This window comes from Syngnathus floridae, unplaced genomic scaffold (assembly GCF_059516105.1).
Source record: "Syngnathus floridae isolate MCC-2025c unplaced genomic scaffold, RoL_Sflo_1.0 HiC_scaffold_71, whole genome shotgun sequence".
Lineage (NCBI taxonomy): Eukaryota > Metazoa > Chordata > Actinopteri > Syngnathiformes > Syngnathidae > Syngnathus > Syngnathus floridae.
Window position 1 is genome coordinate 97,014 of NW_028284100.1, and position 9,167 is coordinate 106,180.

Below are 9,167 nucleotides of genomic sequence, written 5' to 3' on the forward strand. Positions count from 1 at the left end.
AATAAGTCTTACTACTTCCCATTAAATAAATTAAATACGTCTTACTTGTTCCCACTCCTTTTCAAAACAGTAGTTTAAAACGAGGGCCCTTCACTCAATCTTTAACCCCAACCCCGCACGTTGTGTTGTATCTGTGAATGTTGGTTGTGGCCAAATGATAGTTTTCTTTCATTCGTTTAGGTTCCAAGAAAACTTGATGTAACTCTACTTTTAACTGCCGTTTCAGATAAGCGGGTATTACGTCGCAGTCATGTGCCGTGGATATGACGTAATTGCCCGAACCTCCGCCAAAATTCAAATCTGTTGGCGCGATGGCCGTGAGCCACTGAGCAGCGACGATTATCAACAGAAATATCTTTATTTTCTGCTTGCAACTGGACCGTCTAGAGCGTACACGGTAAGTAACACTCATTGTGTTTAAGGAGATTTACGTTTGTAATAGCAGAAGTGTAGCCGCGTTGCGTTGTACGTGTGAAAATTGGTCGAGGCGAAATGTTAATGTTTAATTTCATTCCTTTAGGTTCCACGGTGTTTGTTGGCTGCAAGTTTTCCACTGCAAGAAGAGGCTCGTATCATTGACCAGGAGCGAGCTACAATGGTGAGTAGCCATAACATTTATGTTAAACACTTCCTATTTCATGTCTAACAGTACTTGATTTAACAAATAACCATAAATAAATACAGTGTGGGCACTGAAGTTAACATATGTGATTATACTGCCTAATCTGTCACGGAGTAGATTGTTGCAAAGTAATATAAGATCCAAAGTTGTAATTCAGAATAGTTTTCAAAAGAAGGCCATTAGAATTATATACAAGTCTGATTACCCTTAACATAACAACAAGCTATTAATTAAATCACAAATTCTTCAATTCAAAGATTTGGTAGATTATCAGACAAATAATGTCTAACAGTAATTGATTTAACACATCATGATAAGTAGATTGAGTGTGGGCACTCTCAAGTTAACAGATATGATTATACTGCCTAATCTGTTACAGAGTATGTTGTTGCCAAGTAATGTAGAATAGATCCAAAGTAGTAATCCAGAATAGTTTTGAAGAGGCCATTAGAATAATAAACAAATCTGATTACCTTGAACATAATAACAAGCTAAGTGTTTAATATGTCCTATGAAGTCAAAATTGGGCACCATCATGTGGTGAAATTTGGAATTGCATCACATCCAATTTTGCCTGGGAACAAACAGATTAAATAAATCTTAGTTTTGAATAAGCCACTCCTTCTCAAACAAGTAAACTCTGCCCATTTCGCGCAGTAGATGTTCTGTTAATATCTAGTATTTATACAAAGTCATAATTTAAATTGCTTTCAACCTTCATTCATCGGTTCAACCAACATTACTCGCTCTTATTACCAACTTGTATTGATTTAACTAAGCGTTTAATACTTCCTATCAGGTCTCAAGGCAAGATTTGGCAAAATACAATTTCAGCAAATCCAATTTTGCCAGGGAACAAAAATAGATTAAATAAACTAAATAAGTCTTCTTCCCATTAAATAAATCAGAAAAGTCTGTCTTGTAACCAGTCCTCTTCAAACAAGTAAAGTCTGCCCATTTTGTGCCGTAGATTTTGTGTCTATGCCTAGTATTTAAACAAAATCATAATTTAAACGACTTCTTTCCTTCATTCACTTTGGAAATTTGGAATTGCAGCAAATCGAATTTTGCCAGGGAACAAAAATAGATCAATTAAACTAAATAAGTCTTCTTCCCATTAAATAAATTAAAAAAGTCTGTCTTGTAACCAGTCCTTTTCAAACAAGTAAAGTCTGCCCATTTTGTGCCGTCGATTTTGTGTTAATGCCTAGTATTTATACAAAATCATAATTTAAAGGACTTCATTCCTTCATTCACTTTGGAAATTTGGAATTGCAGCACATCAAATTTTGCCTGGGAAGAAAAGTAGATTAAATAAATTTAATAAGTCTTACTACTTCCCATTAAATAAATTAAATACGTCTTACTTGTTCCCACTCCTTTACAAAAAAGTAGTTTAAAACGAGGTCCCTTCACTCAACCTTTAACCCTATTTATTCACCTTCTAGGCTAAGTGTTAAAGGCTAAGTGTTAAAGGCTAAGTGTTAAAGGCTAAGTGTTAGAGGCTAAGTGCCAGAGGCTAGGCGCCAGAGGCGAGTTTTTGTGGGCTGAAGTTTTAGTGGGGTTAGTGTGAATACAATCCAAAAGAATACAACAGAATACAATACAATAGAATATAATACATAGATTAAATTCAATAGCTCTTACTATTTCCCATTAAATAAATTAAATACGTCTTACTTGTTCCCAATCCTTTTCAAAAAAGTAGTTTAAAACGAGGGCCCTTCACTCAACCTTTAACCTCAACCCCGCACGTCACATTGTGTTGTATCTGTGAATGTTGGTTGTGGCCAAATGATAGTTTTCTTTCATTCGTTTAGGTTCCACGGTGTTTGTTGGCTATGTTTTCCACTGTCAGAAGGATGAAAATACAAAGTACAACGCTTGGACGTGGGCGAAGACGTCACCAGTGAGTCCTTCCTTCCTATTTATTTACCTTCTAGATGCTAGAGGCTAAGTGTTAGAGGCTAAGTGTTAGAGGCTAAGTGTTAAACACAATACGAACAACACAACGATACTGCACTGAACAACGCGATACCGCACTGAGAAACACGATACCGCACTGAACAACACGATACCGCACTGAACAACACCATGCCGCACTGAACACCATGCCACACTGAACAACACCATCCCGCACTGAACACCATGCCGCACTAAACAACACCATGCCGCACTGAACAACACCATGCCTCACTGAACGACACCATGCCGCACTGAAAGACACCATGCCGCACTGAACGACACCATGCCGCACTGAAAGACACCATCCCGCACTGAACACCATGCCGCACTGAACAACACCATCCTGCACTGAACAACACCATCCCGCACTGAACAACACCATGCCGCACTGAACAACATTATGCCGCACTGAACATTATGCCGCACTGAACAACACCATGCCGCACTGAACAACACCATGCCGCACTGAACAACATTATGCCGCACTGAACAACACCATGCCGCACTGAACAACACCATGCCGCACTGAACAACACCATGCCGCACTGAACAACATTATGCCGCACTGAACAACACCATGCCGCACTGAACAACACCATCCTGCACTGAACAACACCATTCCGCATTGAACACCATGCCGCACTGAACAACACCATCCCGCACTGAACAACACCATCCCGCACTGAACAACACCATGCCGCATTGAACAACATTATGCCGCACTGAACAACATTATGCCGCACTGAACAACACCATGCCGCACTGAACAACACCATGCCGCACTGAACAACACCATGCCGCACTGAACAACATTATAACGCACTGAACAACACCATCCCGCACTGAACAACACCATGCCGCACTAAACAACATTATGCCGCACTGAACAACATTATGCCGAAATGAACAACACCATGCCGCACTGAACAACACCATGCCGCACTGAACAACACCATCCTGCACTGAACAACACCATCCCGCACTGAACAACACCATGCCGCACTGAACAACACCATGCCGCACTGAACAACACCATGCCGCAATGAACAACACCATCCCGCACTGAACAACATTATGCCGCACTGAACAACATTATGCCGCACTGAACAACACCATGCCGCACTGAACAACACCATGCCGCACTGAACAACACCATCCTGCACTGAACAACACCATCCCGCACTGAACAACACCATGCCGCACTGAACAACATTATGGCGCACTGAACAACATTATGCCGCACTGAACAACACCATGCCGCACTGAACAACACCATGCCGCACTGAACAACACCATGCCGCAATGAACAACACCATCCCGCACTGAACAACACCATGCCGCACTGAGCAACACCATGCCGCACTGAACAACACCATCCTGCACTGAACAACACCATGCCGCACTGAACAACACCATTCCGCACTGAACAACACCATGCCGCACTGAACAACATTACGCTGCACTGAACAACACCATGCCGCACTGAACAACACCATGCCGCACTGAACAACACCATGCCGCATTGAACAACACCATGCCGCATTGAACAACACCATGCCGCACTGAACAACACCATCCTGCACTGAACAACACCATGCCGCATTGAACAACACCATGCCGCACTGAACAACACCATCCTGCACTGAACAACACCATCCCGCACTGAACAACACCATCCCGCATTGAACAACACCATCCTGCACTGAACAACACCATGCCGCACTGAACAACACCATGCCGCACTGAACAACACCATTCCGCACTGAACAACACCATGCCGCACTGAACAACACCATCCCGCACTGAACAACACCATCCCGCACTGAACAACACCATGCCGCACTGAACAACACCATCCTGCACTGAACAACACCATCCTGCACTGAACAACACCATGCCGCACTGAACAACACCATGCCGCACTGAACAACACCATGCCGCACTGAACAACACCATGCCGCACTGAACAACATTATGCCGCACTGAACAACATTATGTCGCACTGAACAACACCATGCCGCACTGAACAACACCATGCCGCACTGAACAACATTATGCCGCACTGAAAAACACCATGCCGCACTGAACAACACCATCCCGCACTAAACAACACCATGCCGCATTGAACAACACCATGCCGCACTGAACAACACCATGCTGCACTGAACAACATTATGCTGCACTGAACAACACGATCCTGCATTGAACAACACCATGCCGCACTGAACAACACCATCCTGCACTGAACAACACCATCCTGCACTGAACAACACCACCCCGCACTGAACAACACGATCCCGCATTGAACACCATCCCGCACTGAACAACACCATGCCGCACTGAACAACACCATTCCGCACTGAACAACACCATGCCGCACTGAACAACACCATGCCGCACTGAACAACACCATGCCGCACTGAACAACACCATGCCGCACTGAACAACATTATGCCGCACTGAACAACACCATGCCGCACTGAACAACACCATCCCGCACTGAACAACACCATGCCGCATTGAACAACACCATGCCGCACTGAACAACACCATCCTGCACTGAACAACACCATCCCGCACTAAACAACACCATGCCGCACTGAACAACATTATGGCGCACTGGACAACATTATGCCGCACTGAACAACACCATGCCGCACTGAACAACACCATGCCGCACTGAACAACACCATGCCGCACTGAACAACACCATGCCGCACTGAACAACATTATGCCGCACTGAACAACACCATGCCGCACTGAACAACACCATGCCGCACTGAACAACACGATCCCGCATTGAACAACACCATCCTGCACTGAACAACACCATGCCGCACTGAACAACACCATGCCGCACTGAACAACACCATTCCGCACTGAACAACACCATGCCGCACTGAACGACACCATCCTGCACTGAACAACACCATCCCGCACTGAACAACACCATGCCGCATTAAACAACACCATGCCGCACTGAACAACACCATCCTGCACTGAACAACACCATGCCGCACTGAACAACACCATGCCGCACTGAACAACACCATGCCGCACTGAACAACATTATGCCGCACTGAACAACATTATGCCGCACTGAACAACATTATGCCGCACTGAAAAACACCATGCCGCACTGAACAACACCATCCCGCACTGAACAACACCATGCCGCATTGAACAACACCATGCCGCACTGAACAACACCATGCTGCACTGAACAACATTATGCTGCACTGAACAACACGATCCTGCATTGAACAACACCATGCCGCACTGAACAACACCATCCTGCACTGAACAACACCATCCTGCACTGAACAACACCACCCCGCACTGAACAACACGATCCCGCATTGAACAACACCATCCCGCACTGAACAACACCATGCCGCACTGAACAACACCATTCCGCACTGAACAACACCATGCCGCACTGAACAACACCATGCCGCACTGAACAACACCATGCCGCACTGAACAACACCATGCCGCACTGAACAACATTATGCCGCACTGAACAACACCATGCCGCACTGAACAACACCATCCCGCACTGAACAACACCATGCCGCATTGAACAACACCATGCCGCACTGAACAACACCATCCTGCACTGAACAACACCATCCCGCACTAAACAACACCATGCCGCACTGAACAACATTACGGCGCACTGGACAACATTATGCCGCACTGAACAACACCATGCCGCACTGAACAACACCATGCCGCACTGAACAACACCATGCCGCACTGAACAACACCATGCCGCACTGAACAACATTATGCCGCACTGAACAACACCATGCCGCACTGAACAACACCATGCCGCACTGAACAACACGATCCCGCATTGAACAACACCATCCTGCACTGAACAACACCATGCCGCACTGAACAACACCATGCCGCACTGAACAACACCATTCCGCACTGAACAACACCATGCCGCACTGAACAACACCATCCTGCACTGAACAACACCATTCCGCACTGAACAACACCATGCCGCATTGAACAACACCATGCCGCACTGAACAACACCATCCTGCACTGAACAACACCATGCCGCACTGAACAACACCATGCCGCACTGAACAACACCATGCCGCACTGAACAACATTATGCCGCACTGAACAACATTATGCCGCACTAAACAACATTATGTTGCACTGAACAACACCATGCCGCACTGAACAACACCATGCTGCACTGAACAACATTATGCCGCACTGAACAACACGATCCCGCATTGAACAACACCATCCCGCAGTGAACAACACCATGCCGCATTGAACAACACCATGCCGCACTGAACAACACCATGCTGCACTGAACAACATTATGCTGCACTGAACAACACGATCCTGCATTGAACAACACCATGCCGCACTGAACAACACCATCCTGCACTGAACAACACCTTTCCACACTGAACAACACCATGCCGCACTGAACAACATTATGCCGCACTGAACAACACCATGCCGCACTGAACAACACCATGCCGCACTGAACAACACCATGCCGCACTGAACAACACCATGCCGCAATGAACAACACCATCCCGCACTGAACAACACCATGCCGCATTGAACAACACCATGCCGCACTGAACAACACCATCCCGCACTGAACAACACCACCCCGCACTGAACAACACGATCCCGCATTGAACAACACCATCCCGGACTGAACAACACCATGCCGCACTGAACAACACCATTCCGCACTGAACAACACCATGCCGCACTGAACAACACCATGCCGCACTGAACAACACCATGCCGCACTGAACAACACCATGCCGCACTGAACAACACCATGCCGCAATGAACAACACCATCCCGCACTGAACAACACCATGCCGCATTGAACAACACCATGCCGCACTGAACAACACCATCCCGCACTGAACAACACCACCCCGCACTGAACAACACGATCCCGCATTGAACAACACCATCCCGGACTGAACAACACCATGCCGCACTGAACAACACCATTCCGCACTGAACAACACCATGCCGCACTGAACAACACCATGCCGCACTGAACAACACCATGCCGCACTGAACAACACCATGCCGCACTGAACAACATTATGCCGCACTGAACAACACCATGCCGCACTGAACAACACCATCCCGCACTGAACAACACCATGCCGCATTGAACAACACCATGCCGCACTGAACAACACCATCCTGCACTGAACAACACCATCCCGCACTGAACAACACCATGCCGCACTGAACAACATTATGGCGCACTGAACAACATTATGCCGCACTGAACAACACCATGCCGCACTGAACAACACCATGCCGCACTGAACAACACCATGCCGCACTGAACAACATTATGCCGCACTGAACAACATTATGCCGCACTGAACAACACCATGCCGCACTGAACAACACCATGCCGCACTGAACAACACCATGCCGCACTGAACAACACGACGTCGCACTGAACAACACAACGCCGCACAGAACAACACGACGCCGCACAGAATAACACAATACCGCACAGAACAACACAAAACCGCACAAACAGTTTTAGATAATATTACGTCGCAGTCATGTGACGCGGACATGACGTCAATAGGCGGAACTCACGGCAAAATTATAATCCGTGGGCGTGGCTTGCAACAGGAAGTAGGAAAGCGGCAGTTCTGGCAAACAAGACACAGCTGTTATTAACACGATGACTAACAAGGCAAATATTTTTGTTTTCAGCTTGCAACTTGACCGTCTAGAGCGTACAAGGTAATTACAACTGTTTTTTTTTAGCCCTGAAAAGCAAGGGAGTGTGGCGTTTGGGAGGAATGTCGAACTCGGCGTCTGCTTCCAGCCACAGACGCCAAATTTCGACGATTATTTCGACTGGTCAACGGTTGTAAATTATTGCGTTGACTAAAAACTTTATTTAACTCTACTCTTAACTTTGCCGTTTCAGATATGCGGGTATTACACCGCGGAAATGACGTCAATAGGCTGAACTCTCGCCAAAATTCAAATCTGTGGGCGCAATGGCCTTGAGCGAGACACCGGATACAAACACGACGATTATCAACAGAAATATCTTTATTTTCCGCTTGCAAGTGGACCGTCTAGAGCGTACACGGTAAGTACAACTCATTGTGTTTAAAAAGATTTACGTTTGTGTAGTTTGCGTTGCGTTGTATCTGTGAATGTTGGTTGAGGCTAAATGTTAATGTTTAATTTCATTCCTTTAGGTTCCACGGTGTTTGTTGGCTGTATGTTTTCCACTGCAAGAAGAGGCTCGTATCATTGACCAGCAGGAGCTACAATGGTGAGTACCCCTTTCGTCTTCCATTTATGTTAAACACTTCCTATTTCATGTCTAACAGTACTCGATTTAACAAATAACCATAAATAAATACAGTGTGGGCAGTCACGTTAACATATGTGATTATCCTGCCTAATATGTTTATCACAAATATGTCACTAATCACTAATATGTTTATTTGTTTATCACAACACCTTTGGACCTTCAGCAATCGATTATTTACCTTCATCTACATAGAGACAGAACGATGGTGTCTTA

At 46.0% G+C, this 9,167-nt stretch overlaps 1 long non-coding RNA gene across 1 annotated transcript; it reads left to right on the forward strand.

The window, feature by feature from the left end:
- Nucleotides 1-231: 231 nt before the first annotated feature.
- LOC148377978 (uncharacterized) lies at nt 232-8,901 on the forward strand. The gene is made up of 6 exons (XR_015856284.1): nt 232-397; nt 521-598; nt 2,443-2,531; nt 8,336-8,365; nt 8,556-8,723; nt 8,836-8,901. It is a non-coding gene; the product is annotated as an uncharacterized LOC148377978 (long non-coding RNA).
- Nucleotides 8,902-9,167: the final 266 nt, after the last annotated feature.